The sequence below is a fragment of the Microcebus murinus genome, chromosome X, assembly GCF_040939455.1.
Source record: "Microcebus murinus isolate Inina chromosome X, M.murinus_Inina_mat1.0, whole genome shotgun sequence".
Taxonomy (NCBI): domain Eukaryota; kingdom Metazoa; phylum Chordata; class Mammalia; order Primates; family Cheirogaleidae; genus Microcebus; species Microcebus murinus.
The window spans coordinates 42,961,861-42,980,612 of record NC_134136.1 but is presented as its reverse complement, the minus strand read 5'-3'; the positions used below and the strand labels follow the sequence as shown (position 1 = coordinate 42,980,612).

General features: G+C 49.6%; 1 pseudogene; it reads left to right on the top strand.

Annotated features, from left to right (window-relative positions):
• LOC105862849 (tubulin polyglutamylase complex subunit 2 pseudogene) overlaps window positions 1–18,752 on the top strand; it is a 153,699-nt pseudogene that overhangs the window by 62,771 nt on the left and 72,176 nt on the right.

The window sequence follows — 18,752 nt, the reverse complement described above, 5'->3', positions numbered from 1 at the left end:
GTGAGGCCAGGGTCAGGGCAGTGGGACAGCTCCTCCTCCCCATGGGCGTGAGGATGCCATCTGCCATGTTGGAGACAGCTTGGACAGTGGTTGGCGTTTTTTCCTCAGCCAAGGGTGGAGGGAGTGGACCTGGGGGAAGGGCAGGCGGGCATTTGTGGTGCTACAGTGCCATCCAGAGGAACATGTTTTGTGTTCCCGGGAAGCCAGGCCTGAGGTTTCCTGGGGAGGAGTGGCTTGGGAGTGCAGTCAGGGTCCAGAAGGGACAGGGAATGGGACCCAGGACATATCAGAGCTCTCTGGAGGCCTCAAGGAATGGTGGCCCATGGTAGGTGGGGACGTGGAAGCAGCAGAGACAGACAGCAGGCCGAGGTGGACAGCCAGACACCTCGCAGGCCTATACAGGAAGTCTGGCTGTGAAACCCGGTGGCGGCCATGTCTGGGCGGGACTAGTGGGAGCCTGCACTGGGGAGCTGAGGCTTGGGGCTGGAAGCTCCAGCTCCAGCCAGACACCTTGCAGGCCTATACAGGAAGTCTGGCTGTGAAACCCGGTGGCGACCAATTCTGGGCGGGACTAGTGGGAGCCTGCACTGGGGAGCTGAGGCTTGGGGCTGGAAGCTCCAGACCCAAGGCTCAGGAAAGCTTTCCTGGTGCCACTTCCCTTAGGAGCAAGGGACAGTATGGCCTAGATGGCTCCATGTTCACACTGTATCCTAGTGAAGAACCATGGGTGCCTAGTTATCTTCAGCCATTGCCAACCGTGGTAGCCAGAGCTGAGATGTTCCTTTCTCCTTGTTAGAAGACACAGTGGCCAGGCGTGGTGGCACTCCACAAGGCCCACACTCAGATTGTCACTAGAGTACACCTCTGCTCCCATTTTCTGTTATGTCTATTTCCCAAATCATTGGGCAATTGCCTTGGAACCAGGCCACTCGCCTCTGTCAGTATTTTATGCCTCCGACCCTCCCTCATTTGTGTGCTCTGAGCATAGCAGGACCTTCACTCTGAGATCAGGAGTGGAAAAATGTCTACGGTGACAAACTTTAAACAAGGGAGACTCTGAGTTTCCACTGGCGAGGAGGGATGTACCTAAACAATCTAAAGTGCAGGCAGCCAAGTGCCTCCAGAAGGACGGAGCCGTTGGCTTTGGCCCAGAGAGAGACTGCTGTGTAGCAGAAGGGACAGGCAGGGCAGGCTCAGGTGCCATGGCAAATGGTGGTATGTCCTGGTGCCTTCACCCTTGCATTCCGCTCCATGTCCTTATGTGGCTCCATGGGCAGCATCAGGCTTGGTGGACTTGGATTCCAGGGGTAGAGCTAGGAGTACATGTCCCTTTGCAAGATGCCATCTAGAAAGGCAGAGGCTCTGGCCATTGTCTTGTGTTTTCTTCTCCTTCCTAGAAGTTGAATAACCAATTTTTCATGAAAGAGAGGTGCTTTTCCAAGCAGGTTTTGCTGAACTCCACTTTGTGTAATTCAAGAGTGGGAAGGGACCCAGGAGACCCTCCTGGGGTCACAGGTGGGATATGTTTCTCAAGGGAGGGAGCGAATGCAGGCAGAGTGTGGTGTTGGGCCTCCAAGGCCTGACTTTTTGGGAGAAGGGTATCTTCCTTGGAGTGAAAAACGTTGCAAAGGACCTAAAACGGACATGTCCTTCCCTCCCTCCAGAATCCAAGAAGACCCTGAGGTGGACATGTGTACACTTGTATGCTTGTGTGCACCCATACTGTGAAGAAACTTCCATAAAAACACAGTTTGCATGGTGTATGTGGGCAACTTTCCCAGGACGAAGGGGATAACCTCCCACTGTCTTGGCCTTGGGGATCAGGGATGGGGTTTTCTGGGTAGCTTCGATGACTGAGGCAGCAGCATCCACCATGGAGGTGCTGGCATTGGGTCTTGGGCTCTTTTGCAATTTTGCTGACACCTCTCTGCGTGCTTGGATGATTACTAATACCTTCGATTTTATCTGTCATGACTTTGGCTCAGTATCTTTATGTGTGGTCCTGGAGAAAACAGAAGGTGTGCAGTTGCATGCTTGCACACACATAGGCAGTGACAGTAGGGCATCACAGAGACAGAGAGAGAGAGAGAGAGGATGACAGGGAGGAGGAGTGAGCACATGGGTGTGGGGAGAGAGAAAGAGACAGACAGGAGAAAACAGGTTGCTATGGGGAAGACCACACAGATTTTGGGGGACCAAGGTGGGGTCATGAGCACAGAAGCTGCAGCTGGGGTGTCCACTGTTCCTTCTATTTACTGTGTCTTATTTACACAGTAGTGTTCCTGGGCAGTGTGATTTTTGAACACATATTGGGAGTGTTCTGTTTTCTGCTCAGCCTAGACACGGTTTGGTAAGTTGTCCATGAGAATATATACTCCCAAGAAAGAAGTTGCAAATATTCTGGCTTATCCTTCTCTGACATGACACACAGGAGTCCGCAGAAGCATGCACAGCTCTATGTATTTTAAACAGCAGGCACCCTGTTAGGAGCTCTCCTGACATGGATCTGGGGCCCCCAGGGGCTGGACAGGTGCCTTAGGGGTGGCACCTGTCTCCATTCCTATGTGACCTATCTATACCTGAACTACAGTTGGCTGGCAGAGCGAGTAGGTCCTTGTGCTCATGCCTGCTGTCCCAGTGTCACCCTTTCTTCTATTTGGACAGGGGCAGGGGAGAGGACTCCTCCAAAAGTTGCCAAGAGGGTGCCGTCCACCATTTTGGAGCCAGATTGGACAGTCGTTGGCGTTTTTTCCTCAGCAAAAGGCGGAGGGAGTGGACCTGGGGGAAGGGCAGGCGTGCATTTGTGGTGCAACAGTGCCATCCAGAGGAAACTGTTTGGTGCTCCTGGGAAAGCAGGCCTGGGGTTTCCTGGGAAGGAGTGGCTTGGGAGTGCAATCTGGGGCTAGTAGGAACAGGGGATGGGACCCCGCAGAGAGATCAAAGCTATGAGGAGGCCTTGGGAAGAGTGGGCCATGGCGGGTTGGGCTGTGGAAGCACTAGGGACAGGCAGCAGGCGGGGTGGATGACCAGTCGCCTGTCGGACCTGTACAGGAAGTCCGGGCTGCGTAGCTGGTGGCAGCCATGTCTGGGTGGGACTAGTAGGAGCCTGTATTAGGGAACAAGGCCTCAAGGCTATGAGAAGCTTGTGTTCTTCTTCGTTGCCTGTTGTCATACTCACACTAAGGTGTCACTGAATGCATTCTTGCAGATAACTATTCTTACTGTTCCAAGTCTTATTGCCAAGTGAGCATTTGCATGAGTCTCTTCCTCATTTACCTTACCTAAATTTCACGAGAGCCTCAGGCAATGACCAGGAGCATCCTGTGTTTCCTGGTACCCTATATATCTCTGGGTCTCAACCTTGTGCTTGCTCAGGAAGGTTGCAATCAACAAGGTCTGGTGACCGCATGTAATTGTTATCGTGTTGGCTTCAGTCACGGTCTCTCATTCCTTTCCTAATTTTTTTGTCCCTGTTTATCTATCTACAATCCCCTTCGTTCTTGAGTTTCTCAGATCAGTCACCCAGATCAGTCAGACCTGCCAAGGCCAGAAATGATATGAAATACTCCTGGGCACACAGGGCTTTCTCATGGACCTTTATGACCTATGGCCTGCTACTGGAGAACCACTGTCGTGGTCATACTCTGTGCCAGTTCCCACCTGCCTGTATCTGTGCTACCTCTTCAACGCTAGCCCAAGGACACAGTAGGCCCAGAACTGCACTCCTTTTCTTTCATACCTACTGGATGATTTCTAAAAGTTATTGCTGGGTCTCCAGTACTTCGCACTCACTAGTTTCCTGAATTCATGTGCAGGCCATCCATATGCACTGAGCCTTTGGGACAACTGACCTATTTCTCTGTTGATGAACTGGTCAGGGTATGGACCTAGAGGATGTGATCACACCCCTACCAAAATCTGTGAGTGTGTTGGTCTTGTTACAATAAGTCTTACAGCGGTTGGTTGGGAGGACAAACCGAGGAGCACACGGAGAGTTGGAGAACCATAGTTTATTCACCAGGGGGCTCAGAGGAGCCTTGCCACCAAATTCTGAGCCCCATCTACTGGGTTTCTTCCACTTTTATTAGGTTAGGGTATTCCGAGTGGTGGGGTCTCAGGTGGCTGATGCAGTAGGTAATCATGACTGCTGAAGCCAGGTGATAGGTTAGTATTATGTTGATGAAGGTCTTCCTTATTAGACTCTGTGTGCTCCATTACCCCTGGCAGTACTCTGGGAAAGCCAGACCCAAAGAACATACTGCTCCGCATTTGTTACCCCAGGTATATTTAATTAGGCGAGAACCCGGTCACGCCACTGCAGGTCAGGGAACAGGGGACGTTTGGAATGTCCCCCAACTGTAATGCATGAGCAATACAGACCCGTGTCCTCCAGCTCCAGAGAACGGAGGCCATGTTTACTTGTAGAACCCTGGGGGATGCTGCTGCGCTTTGTACAATGGGAGAAGATGCATAGCATGCCATCCTGTGGGGCCTGTGATGCAGACTTTCTCTGACAGGAGCGAAAGGAATCAACCAGAACTTCAGGGGACCATGCACCGTGTTAGCATTTCTTATTTTGTTCTAGTACCCTGTAATGAGGATATCTATCCTTTCTACAAGAGACTGCCCATGACATTCTTGCACTGGCTCCTCCTCTTTACTTGAGTCGGCCTAGGTTTTCTAGATGGACCCTTAAGTCCCGATTTCCTGGCAGCTCTGACTGCCAGGAGTGTGTCCCACTTAATGCCACAATGTTTCCCCTGTACGGGCAGGAAAGATCCAACACTAAATTCCCTGTGGTAGTTTCCCACACAGGTTCCCAAACATGGCGGCCGTCAGTGACTGGACTCCAGGGACTCTGAAGCCTGGCAGGCCTGGCAGCCAAGGGCTCCTTGGTAGCCCAGCCTGACTCTTCCTCTCTCATAAAACCAGGGGTTTCCCAGTGGGGTCAGCAGGTGCAGCCCCAGAATTCGCCCATTTCCCCAAACTTACCCTTCCTCCTCTCAGAGGCCTCCTGTCAGTGTATACAGAGACTAGCTGGAAGCCATACTCAAAAAGATTCCTCTTGGTGGCAGTGTCGCTCCAGAAATGCCCACATTTTGTCCTCCCAGGCCCTCCCTCCACCCTTTATAGGTGAAAAAACACCAAATAAAGCTCAAAAGGGATTCAAGCCCTAAGAGTGGGGTTTATTCTTTTCAGGTGTGTGGAAGAAGGTGTCTCTTTTTTTCAGGCTCTAGGTGTGGAATATAAATGTGTGAAAATGTTCATCCAAAAGTGTAGATATATTGGTTTATGAATCAATACATCATCCCTTCATAAGCTTTGAGCCAGAATTTACTATAAGGAGGTACTCAGTTTTCTGGTCACACCTGTGGGTATTATAAGGTTCCCCTAATTAGGTGGCATGCTCCTTAAGGGAGTATAGACTCATAGTTGAACAATGGCTGAGTATCTAGGTTTCCTCTCTTAAGCTGCATTCTTTCCTCAGGGAGCCAGGACTAGCGGCAAGAAGCCAAGCCTAACACAATCCAGGAGCAAACTGCCTTAGGAGTATTCTAGAGAAGGAGTAGCAGGAGGCCACTGTGGGAGCAGCAGGAATTGACAGGGGCCATGTGAGGGGACAACACTAGAAGGTCGTAGCGCTGGGTCACCCACAGGGATTCAGGTAGTCACTCCCCATTGAGCAGCCCAGATTGGGGTTCCAAGGCTCATGTGGGGAACCCAGTGGTTCTACACATGTAGGAGGCCTCTATATGGGCCTTTGGTTCTGCAGCCCCTCGTGGCAAACTCTACATGGAATTGTGGCTGTGCTGTCCACTCACCCCACACATTCATTCACACAATCATTCATGCGTGCATACACACAAACTGTCTTCACTAAATAAGTGTATATTTTTCCCTTTTCCTTTTCTATATTCTTTCTCCCCATGACAACCTTGGGAATACCACTTTGGATATTGATTTCTCCCAGTTAAAGATGCAACCATTTCCATTATGTAATGTCCAAATTATGCCTTTGTCTTCTACTCTTGTTACCATCCCTCCCTAGAGCGAGAAGTAGATGCCAATTTTCTCCGGTGTGTGTTTGTATCTTGTGTCTTATGCATATGAATGAATGTGGAAGTTTGTCTGCTTTCATACTTCTCTCCAACGCCACCAGGCTGCTATGGAATAAAACACATGTGCTTTGGCCTTTGCACATGTGTGCAGAGTCAACATCCAGCCAGATCCTTTCTATTTCCCCTGTAACCACTGCCTGGGGTGATAGCAGCAGGATCGTTTGCTTACCATGTCTATTCATTTTGGACACTTGGGTTCTGTTTTCCTCATTCCCATCTTTTATTTGAAAGAGATCTGACCTTGTTGTCTGTTAAGTCCCATTTCCTGACCAGGTGAGGATGTGTGACTGAGAGGTACATGGAGTCTTCTCTGTGTCTTCCCAGAAACCAGCTGCTGAGTACAATGAGACGCAGCAGACTCCAAGAATGATTTGCCGTCATCCCTAGAAAGTCATTGTGGTGGATCTGTGTGCAGCCAGACTGCAGATACCTGCTTCTTGTTCCTTTTCTAGCCAGATGAGCTACCAGTCCTTCGAGGATGTGTTACTCCATTAATATGAGGTTAGGAAACAGCCTCAATTGCCTATTTTGACCTATACTTCTCCATAGTCTCAGTACAGACACCAGCAGAGAAGTCGTGTGAGGATAGACGCCCAATGTAGGCTGGTTGTAGTTGTCAATGAACAGAAAGCCAAGGGTAAAGTCTCCCTTATTTCAAGATATACAGTTCCAGGAGAGCTGCTGCTTTATTACAGCCCCAGATGACTTCATGCAATTGCCTTGAAATGAGTAGGGTTGACTTTTACTCTGTAATTTCTGTAGAATTCAAAGATGACCCTACAGAATTGTCTGTACCGATTCCATGTCCCCCTTTTTATTTGTAGCATCAAGGGAATAAGTGTCATTGGAGCCAACACAGTGTCCAAACTGGATGAAGGACAGGGCCACCTGCAGATACACAGCTAAAGGTAAGAGGTAGATGTGGCGAAGGCCACTTGAGAGAAGTCTTCCTGGGCAGTTTGCGTTTTTTGCATGTGTTTGGCGTATTCCCCTTTTTAATCAGTCCTGACACAGTAACAGTTAGATATCTAATAGAATACACACCCATTTATGGGGAAATAAATGCAAAAATTCTTCCTTGCCTTTTCCTTGTCCATGGCCAGCCTAACATATGCAAGTCCGCAGAAGCACACACACCTCTATGTGTTTATCACAGCCGGCATACAGGTAGGAGCTATCTGGAGATGGACCTAGAGCTGGCAGGAGGAGAACGGGTATCTTAGGGATGGTACCTGGCTCTGTTCCTCTCTGTCCTAGCCATGCCTGAACCACCTCAGACTGCCATAGTGAGAAGGGCCCTCTGTCCAGGGCTTAGAGTGTGTCCTGCCTCATTGCTCCCCGCCAGGTAACTCTGGGACACTGGTTCCCCTGGTCCTGATTTTCAAGGTGGCCTCGGACTGACCAGGGAAATTGCCCACATCAGAGTGTTTCCTGGTGGCAGGAGCTAGAGTTGGAGCCACCCTGTGCCCAGTGTGCATCTGGCCCTCACCCAGCCCCCAGTGGCCTATGGGTAGGTCGGGATTGCGTACATTCCAGTGCGTTTATAGAGGGACTTCAGGTGAACACTTCCCTTTTGGTCAGGAAGGCAGGTAACAGGGACCCTAGTGAGGCCAGGCTCAGGGCACTGGGAAGGCTCTTATTCCAAATGGCCAAGATGGTGCTACCCGCCATGTTAGAGCCAGATTGTACAGTGGTTGGTGTTTTTTCCTTACCCAAGGGCGGAGGGAGTGGACCTGGAAGAAAGGCAGGCCCGCATTTGTGGTGCAACAGTGCCATCCAGAGGAACTTGTTTGGCGCTCATGTGAAGCCAGGCCTAGGGGTTCCTGGGGAGGAGTGGCTTAGAAGTACAGTAGGGGTCCAGCAGGGAAGACGAATGGACCCCGGACAGGTTAGAGCTCTCTAGAGGCCTTGGAGAAGGGTGTCCCATGGCGTTGAAGCACAGGGGCAAGGCCCTAGGCAGCGGTGGACAGTCAGCCATCTGGCCGGCCTATACAGGAAGTCCCGGCTGGAGAGCCTGGTGGCGGCCATGTCTGGGCGGGACTCGGGGAAGCCTGCACTGGAGAGCCACAGTTTGGGGCTGTGGGAATGTGTCCTTTTGCTTCTTTGCCTTTTCCCATACTGAATCCAAGGTGTGAGTGCGTTCTTGCAGAGGCCTCCTCTTAGTGTTGGAAGATTCATTGCCCAGGGAGCAATCGTCAGAGCCTCTGCAGACTTCTCCTTTCTGTGCCAGGGTGCCCAAAATCCAGGGAACCTCAAGGCAATGCCCAAAAATATTCCCTGTTTTTTGCTTTCCTCTGCCTGTCCTGGTCTCATCTCTGAGGTTGCCGAGGTACTTGTAGTCAAGAATGTCCAGTGACACTGTGTAAATGCACTACCCTTGAGTTCAGTGAGAGTCTCTGGCTTCTTTCCACATCTTTTTTTCCTGCTGCTTTATCCCAGGCCCCTTCCTCCTGGTGTTTCCCAGATTCATCCCAATGAACCAGCCCTGCCAAAGCCAGAAACGATGTGCATAGTGCTGGGCACACAGGACTTACTCGCACACCTTTACTACCTATGGTTTGCTACTGGACAACCACTGCTGTAGGTCATGCTATTTGCCAGTTCCCACCTCCCTGCAGCTGTGCTACCTGTTCAGTGCTAGGCAACAATTTGGTAGGAAGCCTCAAGACCCAGCAATAGACTCCTTTTCTTTCATACCTACTGGATGGTTTCTAGAGACCATTCCTTGTGCTCCAGTATTTCACACTTTTGACCTTTCTGAATTTTTGATCAGGAGACTCAAGTGTGCAAAGCCTTTCAGGACAATTGACCTTTCTCTCCACCAATCCACTGGTCAGGATATGAACCTACAGGATCTGATCATGCCCCAATCCACAGCTGTGAGTGTGGCCGTCTCTGTGTGCTCCATTGGCCTGGGCTATCACTCTGGGACAGCCGGACCCACAGAACATAGACCTCCTCATGTGTGAAGGCATGTGCCTTTCATGAGGGTATCAACTGGCTCCTATCAGTGGAGGGGAGGGATCAGGGCAGCTCTGGAATGTCCCCCAAACTATAGTCCATGAGCAATGCAGACCCAAGTCACCCAACTGCAGGGCATGAGGGCCGACTTAGCCTGTGGATGCCCAGTGGGTGCCGCCACGCTCTGTACAACAGGAGATCCTGCACAGGATGGCATGGTGTGTGGTCTGTGACCCAGAGTTTCTTTGACAGGAGCGAGAGGAAATCACCCAAAATTGAACTGCCATGCACCTGTGCAACCTTTTCTTGCTTTGTTTTAGTACCCAGTACGCAGGGAATTGATCCTGTCCACAAGAGAGTGTCCCTGAATTTGTGGCTGTGTTACTGAAAACTCAGCACTAGTCCACGATGCAGAATCAGAGGAACAAGGACAGGTCTTTCCAGTGATGGGGAAAGAGATTCCTTTTCTTGCGAACAAAGGGAGGAAAAAGGCAGGCTATCATCTCAAAATCCACATATTTGAAAACATAAGCAGAAACACAGAGCTTTTAATGGATGGTTTTCATTCACACCTAATGGGTGCAGTACACAACTTCTAGGGTATGCATATGTCTAAAGCTCTGATTTGGACGGGGCAAAGGTAATATATGTAATGTACACATTTGAACCCCTGTTATATACGGAAAAAAAATGGTTTTCTCAGCTTCAGGCAATTACTATAGTTAACTATGCTAATCCTTCCATCTAGCCAAAGACAAAACCTTGATAGTTGCCATCAGCCACCTAGGAGGGCTGGCACTTACTACTTTTAGCAAAACATTTAACCTGCCAGGCTGCAGTCCCCAAAAAGACTGGGGAAAGGTTTAAAGACACACAAAAACCCTTTTTTGTTTGTTTACTGGCCACACTCTGTTACTTATTCACCACTCTCAATTTTACCCTTCCATATGTATGGGAGGAGGGTCCACTACTCTTTTATAGGTGCTGGCCCCTCCTCATTCCTTAACTGGGTCTAAGTTTTCCAAAGGGACCCGTAGGTCCAGATTTCCCAGTGGCCCCGACTGCCAGTAAAGTGTCCCTCTTAATGCCCTACTGTTGCCCCTGTACCAGCAGGAAAGATCCAGCAACAAATCCTCCTGTGGTAGTTTCAGCTCCAGGTTCCCAAACATGGCGGCCACGGAGGACTAGACTCCAGGGACTCCCGAGCCTGGCAGACTGGGCAGCCGAGGGCTCCTTGGTAGCCCAGCCTGACTCCTCTCTCTCTCATTAAACCCAGAGTTATCCAGTGAGGTCCTCAGGTGCAGCCCCAGAATTCGCCCATTTCCCAAAACCGTATGCTTCCTCCTTTCAGAGGCCTCCTGTCAGTGTACACAGAGACTAGCTGGAAGCCATACTCAAATAGAATCCGCTTGGTGGCACTGTCGCTCCAGAAATGCTCTAAATTTTTCCTCCCAGGCCTCTCCCTCCACCCTTTATAGGTGAAAAAACACGAAAGAATGCTCAAAGGGGATTTGAGCCCTAAGAGTGGGGTTTATTCTTCTCAGGTGTTGAGGAAAAAGGTGTGTCTTTTCTTCAGGCTCTAGTTGTGGAATATAAATGTCTGTGTGAAAATATTCATCCAAATGTGTAGAGGTATCCATTTATCCATCAATACATCAGCTCCTCATAAGCTTTGAGCCAGAATTTACTATAATGAGGTACACATTTTCTGGTCACACCTGTGGGTGTTATAAGATTCCTCCTGAGTAGGCGGGATGCTCCTAAGTGAATATTGACTCATATAGCCTGACATGGGCTGAGTATCTGGATTTCCCCTTTTAAGCTGCAGTCATTACCTGCATTCTGTCCTCAGGGAGCCAGGGCTGCTACCCCAAGGAGCCAAATAAGCACATTCCAGGAGCAAAATGCCTTAGGAGCAGTCTAGAGAATTAGTAGCAGTTGGGCACTGTGGAAGCAGTAGGAATTGACAGGGGCCGTGTGAGGGGACAAGACTCTAAGGATGTAGCCCTGAGTCACCTACCGGTACTCAGGTAGTCACTCCCCATTGAGTAGCCCAGAATGGGGTTCCAAGGCTCAGGAGGGGAAACCCGTTTTTCCACACATGTTGGTGACCTCAGAAAGGGCTTTGGTTCTGCAGTCGCTCATGGCAAACTCTACGTGGAAGTGTGGCTGTGCTGTCCACTCACCCCACACATTCATTCACACAATCATTCATGCGTGCATAAATGCAAACTGTCTTCCCGAAATATGTGTCCATTTTTCCCTTTTCCTTTTCTATATTCTTTATCCCATGACAATCTTGGGAATAACACTGTAGATAGAGATTTCTCCCAGTTAAAGAGACAGCCCTTTCCGTTGTGTGATGTCTAATCCCAAATTGTGCGTTTGTCTTCTAACCCTCTTACCATCCCTCCTAAAGTGAAAAGTAGATGTCAGTTTTCTCCTGTGTGTTTGCATCTCGTATCTTACGCATATGAATGAAAATGTGGAAGTTTATCTGCTTTCGGCATTCTCTCTGACCCCACCAGGCTGCTATGGAATAAAATATGCATCCCCTGGCCTTTGCACATGTGTGCAGAGTCAACATCCAGCCAGATCCTTTTCGTTTCCCCTGTAACAACTGCCTGGGGTAATAGCAGCAAGAACCTTTGCTTACCATGTGTCTTCATTTTGGACACTTGGTTTCTGTTTTCCTCATTCCAATCTTCTTTTATTTAAGAGGTCTGACCTTGTCTGGGTATTAAGTCCCAGTTCTGACAGGGTGAGGATGTGTGACTGACAGATACATGGAGTAGTGTCTCTGTCCACTCTGAAACCAGCTGCTGAGTACATTGAGATGCACAAGACTCCGAGAATGATTTGCCGTCATCCCTAGAAAGTCATTGTGGTGGATGTGTGCAGCCAGACTGCAGATACCTGCTTCCCATTCCTTTTCTAGCCAGATGAGCTACCAGTCCTTCGAGGGTGTGTTACTCCATTAATATGAGGTTAGGAAACAGCCTCAGTTGGAGATTTTGACATATACTTCTCCATAGTCTCAGAGTACAGATACCAGGACGGAAGTTTTATGAGGATACATGCCCATTATAGGCTGGTTGTAGTTGTCAATGAACAGAAAGCCAAGGGTAAAGTCTCCCTTATTTCAAGATATACAGTTCCAGGAGAGCTGCTGCTTTATTACAGCCCCAAATGATTTCATGCAATTGCCTTGAAATGAGTAGGGTTGACTTTTACTCTGTAATTTCTGTAGAATTCAAAGATGACCCTACAGGAATTGTCTGTACCGATTCCATGACCCCTTCTTTTTTGTAGCATCAAGGGGATGAGTGGCATTAGAGTCAGTGCAGTGTCCAACCAGGATGAAGGACGGGGCCCTCTGAAGATACAGAGCTAAAGGTGAGGGGAGACATGGCCCAAGGCCACTTCAGAGAAGTCTTCCTAGGCAGTTTGCGTTTCTGCATGTGTTTGGGGTATTCCCCTTTTTAATCAGTCCTGACACAGTAACAGTTAGATATCTATTAGAATACGCACCCATTTCTGGGGAATTAAATGTAAAAATTCTGCCTTCTCTTTTTCCTTATCCATGGCCAGCCTAACATAGGCAAGTCCACAGAAGCACACACACCTCTATATGTTCTTCAAAGCAGGCTGCTAGGTAGGAGCTGTCTGGACATGGACATGGGCCCAGCATGAAGAGAACGGGTGTCTTAGGGGTGGCAGCTGGCTCTCGTCCTGTCTGACCTAGCCATGCCTGAACCACCACGGGCTGCCAGAGTGAGAGGGCCCTCTGTCCAGGGCTTAGAGTGTGTCTGGCTTCCTTGCTTCTCATCAGGTAACTCTGTGACATTAGTCACCGTCAACCTGGTCGTCAAACTGGCCTTGGACTGACCTGTGAGAGTGCCCACGTCAGAATGTCTTCTGGCCAGCAGGAAGTGGAGTTGGAGGCACCAGTGCCCAGTGTGGATCTTGGCCCTCACGCAGCCCCCAGTGGTCATGGCCTAGGAGGGGAATGGGTTGGTTGCCATGCATTGCTAAGGGGACTGCAGGTGAACTCTTCCCTTTTTGTCAGGAAGGCAGATGAAGGGGACCCTAGTGAGGCCAGGCTCAGGGCAGTGGGATGGCTCCTCCTCCAAATGATCAAGAGGGTGCTATCCACCATGTTGGAGCCAGATTGGACAGTGGTTGGCGTTTTTTCCTCAGCCAAGGGCGGAGGGAGTGGACCTGTGGGATGGCAGGCGAGCATTTGTGGTGCAACAGTGCCATCCAGAGGAACTTGTTTGGTGCTCCTGCAAAGCCAGGCCTGGGGTTTCCTGGGGAGGAGTGGCTTGGGAGTGCAGTCAGGGTCCAGCAGGGACAGGGGTTGGGGCCCTGGAGAGATCAGAGCTCTCTGGAGGCCTTAGGGAAGGGTGGTCTGTGGTGGGTTGGGCGGTTGATGCACCAGGGCCCTGCGGCAAGCCGAGGTGGACAGCTAGCCAGCTGCAGAGCCTGGTGGCGGCCATGTCTGGGCGGGACTAGCTGGAGTCTGCCCTGGAGAGTGACATACTGGGGCTTTGGGAATGTGTTGTTCTGCTTCTTTGCCATTTGCCATACTAACTCCAAGTTGTGAGTGCATTCTTACAGAGGCCTTTTCTTAGTGGTGGAAGACTCATTGCCAAGGGACCAATCATCTGAGACTCTGCACACTTCTTCTTCCTAGCTAAGTAGCTCAAAATCCCAAGAACCTCAAGGCAATGCCCAAAAATATTCCTTGTTTCCTCTACATGTCCTGGTCTTATCCCTGAGGTTTCCCAGATACTTGCAAACACAAAGATCAAGTGAACCTGTAAATGTCACCACCATTTGGTTCAGTGAGAGTCTCCCCATCTTTCTCCACCTTATTACCCTTCAGCTTTATCCCATCCCCCTCTCTAAAGGTATTTCCCAGATTCATCCCGATGAACCAGCCCTGCCAAAGCCAGAAGCCATGTGCATAGTGCTGGGCACACAGGACTTACTCGCACACCTTTACTACCTGTGGCCTGCTACTGGACAACCACTGTTGTAGGTTGTGCTGTTTGCCGGTTCCCACCTGCCTGCAGCTGTGCTACCTGTTGAGTGCTAGGAAACGGTTTGGTAGGAAGCCTCAAGGCCCAGCACTACACTCCTTTTCTTTCATACCTACTGGATGGTTTCTAGAGACCGTTCCTCCTGCCCCAGTAATTCACACTTTTGACCTTTCTGAATTTTTGATCAGGAGACTCAAGTGTGCAAGGCTTTCAGGACAATTGACCTTTCTCTCCACCAATCCACTGGTCAGGATATGAACCTACAGGATCTGATCATGCCCCAACCCAAGGCTGTGAGTGTGGCAGTCTCCGTGTGCTCCATGGGCCTGGGCCATCGCTCTGGGACAGCCGGACCCACAGAACATAGACATCCTCATGTGTGAAGGCATGTTCCTTTCATGAGGGTATCAACTGGCTCCTATCAGTGGAGGGGAGGGATCAGGGCAACTCTGGAATGTCCCCCAACTGTAGTCCATGAGCAGTTCGGATCAAGGTCACCCAACTGCAGGGCATGAGGGCCGACTTAGCCTATGTATCCCCAGTGGGTGCCGCCACGCTCTGTACAACAGGAGATCCTGCACAGGATGGCATGGTGTGTGGTCTGTGACCCAGAGTTTCTTTGACAGGAGCGAGAGGAAATCACCCAAAATTGAACTGCCATGCACCTGTGCAACTTTTTCTTGCTCTGTTTTAGTACCCAGTACGCAGGGAATTGATCCTGTCCACAAAAGAGTGTCCCTGAATTTGTGGCTGAGTTGCCAAAAACTCAGCACTTGTCCACGATGCAGAATCAGAGGAACAAGAACAGGTCTTTCCAGTGATGGGGAAAGAGATTCATTTTCCTGCCAGTAAAAGGAGGAAAAAGGCAGGCTATCATCTCAAAATCCACATATTTGAAAACATAAGCAGAAATACAGAGCTTTTAATGGATGGTTTTCATTCACACCTAATGGGTGTGGTGTACAATGTCTTGGGTATCCACATGCCTAACGCTCTGATTTGGGCCAGGCAAAGGTAATATATGTAAATGTAAACATTTGAACCCCTGTAATATAAGGGGGAAAAAAAAGAATGGTTTTCTCAGCTTCAGGCAATTACTATAGTTAACTATGCTAATCCTCCCATCTATGCCAAAGATAAAGCCTTGATACTTTCCCTCAGCCCACCTGAGGGGGATAGCACCAGGTGGCAGTTATTACTTTTAGAAAAACACTTAACCCACCAGGCTGCAGTTCCCAAAAAGAGTGGGGAAAGGTTTAAAGACACACAAAAGCCTTTTTTTGTTTGTTTCCTGGCCACACCCTGTTACCTATTCACCATTCTCAATTTTACTCTTCCATATATACGGAGGAGGGTCCACTACTCTTTTATAGGTGCTGGCCCCTCCTCATTCCTTAACTGGGTCTAAGTTTTCCAAAGGGACCCGTAGGTCCAGATTTCCCAGTGGCCCCGACTGCCAGTAAAGTGTCCCTCTTAATGCCCTAATGTTGCCCCTGTACCAGCAGGAAAGATCCAGCAACAAATCCCCTGTGGTAGTTTCAGCCATAGGTTCCCAAACATGGCGGCCACGGAGGACTAGACTCCAGGGACTCCCAAGCCTGGCTGACTGGGCAGCCGAGGGCTCCTTGGTAGCCCAGCCTGACTCCTTCTCTCTCTCTCATTAAACCCTGAGTTACCCTGTGGGGTTCCCAGGTGGAGCCCCAGAATTCGACCATTTCCCCAAACTTATGCTTCCTCCTCTCAGAAGCCTCCCCATCAGTGTACACAGAAACTAGCTGGAAGCCATACTCAAATAGAATCCGCTTGGTGGCACTGTGGCTCCAGAAATGCCCACAATTTTTCCTCCCAGGCCTCTCCCTCCACCCTTTATAGGTGAAAAAACACCAAAGAATGCTCAAAGGGGATTCAAGCCCTAAGAGTGGGGTTTATTCTTCTCAGGTGTTGAGGAAAAAGGTGTGTCTTTTTTTCAGGCTCTAGTTGTGGAATATAAATGTCTGTGTGAAAATATTCATCCAAATGTGTAGAGGTATCCATTTATCCATCAATACATCAGCTCCTCATAAGCTTTGAGCCAGAATATACTGTAATGTGGTACCCAGTTTTCTGGTCACACCTGTGGGTGTTATAAGGTTCCTCCTGAGTAGGCGGGTTGCTCCTAAGGGAATATTGACTCATAGCCTGACATGTGCTGAATATCTGGATTCCCCTCTTAAGCTGTGGTCATTACCTGCATTCTGTCCTCAGGGAGCCAGGGCTACTAGCCCCAATGAGACAAGCCAAGCACATTCCAGGAGCAAAATGCCTTAGGAGCAGTCTAGAGAAGGAGTAGCAGTTGGGCACTGTGGGAGCAGTAGGAATTGACAGGGGCCGTGTGAGGGGACAAGACTCTAAGGATGTAGCTCTGTGTCACCTGCAGGGACTCAGGTAGTCACTCCCAATTTAGTAGCCCAGAATGGGGTTCCAAGGCTCAGGAGGGGAAACCCGTTTTTCCACACATGTTGGTGACCTCAGAAAGGGCCTTTGGTTCCGCAGTCGCTCCTGGCAAACTCTACATGGAAGTGTGGCTGTGCTGTCCACTCACCCCACACATTCATTCACACAATCATTCATGCGTGCATAAATGCAAACTATCTTCCCTAAATATGTGTCCATTTTTCCCTTTTCCTTTTCGATATTCTTTATCCCATGACAACCTTGGGAATACCACTATGGATAGAGATTTCTCCCAGTTAAAGAGACAGCCCTTTCCATTGTGTGATGTCCAATCCCAAACTGTGCATTTCTCTTCTACCCCTCTTACCATCCCTCCCTAAGGTGACATGTAGATATCAATTTTCTCCTCTGTGTTTGCTTCTGCTATCTTGTACACATGAATGAAAATGTGGAAGTTTTTTTGCTTTCGGCCTTCTCTCTGACCCCACCAGGCTGGTATGGAATAAAACACACATCCCCTGGCCTTTGCACATGTGTGCAGAGTCAACATCCAGCCAGACCCTTTCCATTTCCCCTGTAACCACTGCCTGGGGTGATAGCAGCAAGATCATCTGTTTACGATGTCTCTTCATGTCGGACACTTGGTTTTTGCTTTCCTCTTTCCCAATTTCTTTTCTTTTAAAGAGATCTGACTTTGTGTCTGGGTTCTGACACAAAGTCCCAGTTCTGACAAAGAGAGGATGTGTGACTGACAGGTACGTGGAGTAGTGTCTGTGTCCACCCTGAAACCAGCTGTTTAGTACATAGAGACACGCCCACAGTCAAAAAGGATTTGCCCTCATCCCTAGAAAGTCAGTGTGGTGGATCTGTGTACAGCCAGACCGGAGATGCCTGCTTCCCATTCCTTTTCTAGCCAGATGAGCTAACGTTCCTTGGAGGGTCTGTTACTGCATTAATATGATGTGGAGGAAATAACCCCAGTTCGATATTTTGACATATACTTCTCCATAGTCACACAGTACAAATACCAAGAGAGAAGTTCTGTGAGGATAGACGCCCAAGGTAGGCTGGTTGTAGCTGTCACTGAACAGAAAGCCAAGGGTAAAGTCTCCCTTATTTCAAGATACATAGTTCCTGGAGAGCTACTTCTTTATTACAGCCCCAAACGACTTCATGCAATTGCCTAGAAATTAGTAGGGTTGATTTTTACTCTGTAATTTCTGTAGAAGTCAAAGATGACCGTACGGAATTGTCTTTACCGATTCCATGTCCTCCTCCTTTTTTGTAGTGTCAAGTGACCAAGAGGGTGCTGTCTGCCATGTTGGAGCCAGATTGGACAGTGGTTGGCGTTTTTTCCTCAGCCAAGGGCGGAGGGAGTGGACCTGGGGGAAGGGCAGGCGGGCATTTGTGGTGCAACAGTGCCATCCAGAGGAACTAGTTTGGCACTCCAGCGAAGCCGGGCCTGGGCTTTCCTGGGGTGGAGTGGCTTGGTAGTGCAGTGGGGTCCAGCAGGGATAGGGAACGGGACCCAGGACAGATCAGAGCTCTCTGGAGTACTCTGGTAAGGGTGGCCTGTGGCGGGTCGGGCCATAGAAGTGCAAGGGACAGGTAGCAGGCCGAGGTGGACAGATAGCTGCCTGGCGGGCCTGTACAGGAAGTCCTGGCTGCGGAGTCTGGTGGCGGCCATGTCTGGGCGGGACTAGTGGGAGCCTGCACTGGGGAGCATGGGTTTGGGACCCAAGGTTGTGGGCAGGTTGCCTGCTGCCCTTTCCCTTAGGTACAAGGGACCAGTCAGCTTAGATGGCTTCTTGTTCGCACTGTAACCCAGTGAAGTACCATAGGGCTTGTACTGATCATCAGCCATTGCCAACTGTGTTATCCGTAGTTGAGATGTTTCTTTGTCCTAAGGAGGAAAACAGAGTCACCAGGTGTGGTCGCACTCCTCTGGGCCACACTCAGACTGTCACTGAGGTGACTATTGTATGTGTTTTTTTGGAGAGAGAGTCTCACTTTGTTGCCCAGGCTAGAGTGCCATGGCGTCAGCCTAGCTCACAGGAACCTCAAACTCCTAGGCTCAAGCAATCTTTCTTCCTTAGTCTCCCGGGTAGCTGGTACTACAGGCATGTGCCACCCTGCCCGGCTAATTTTTTCTACATATTTTTAGTTGGCCAATTAATTAATTTCTTTCTGTTTT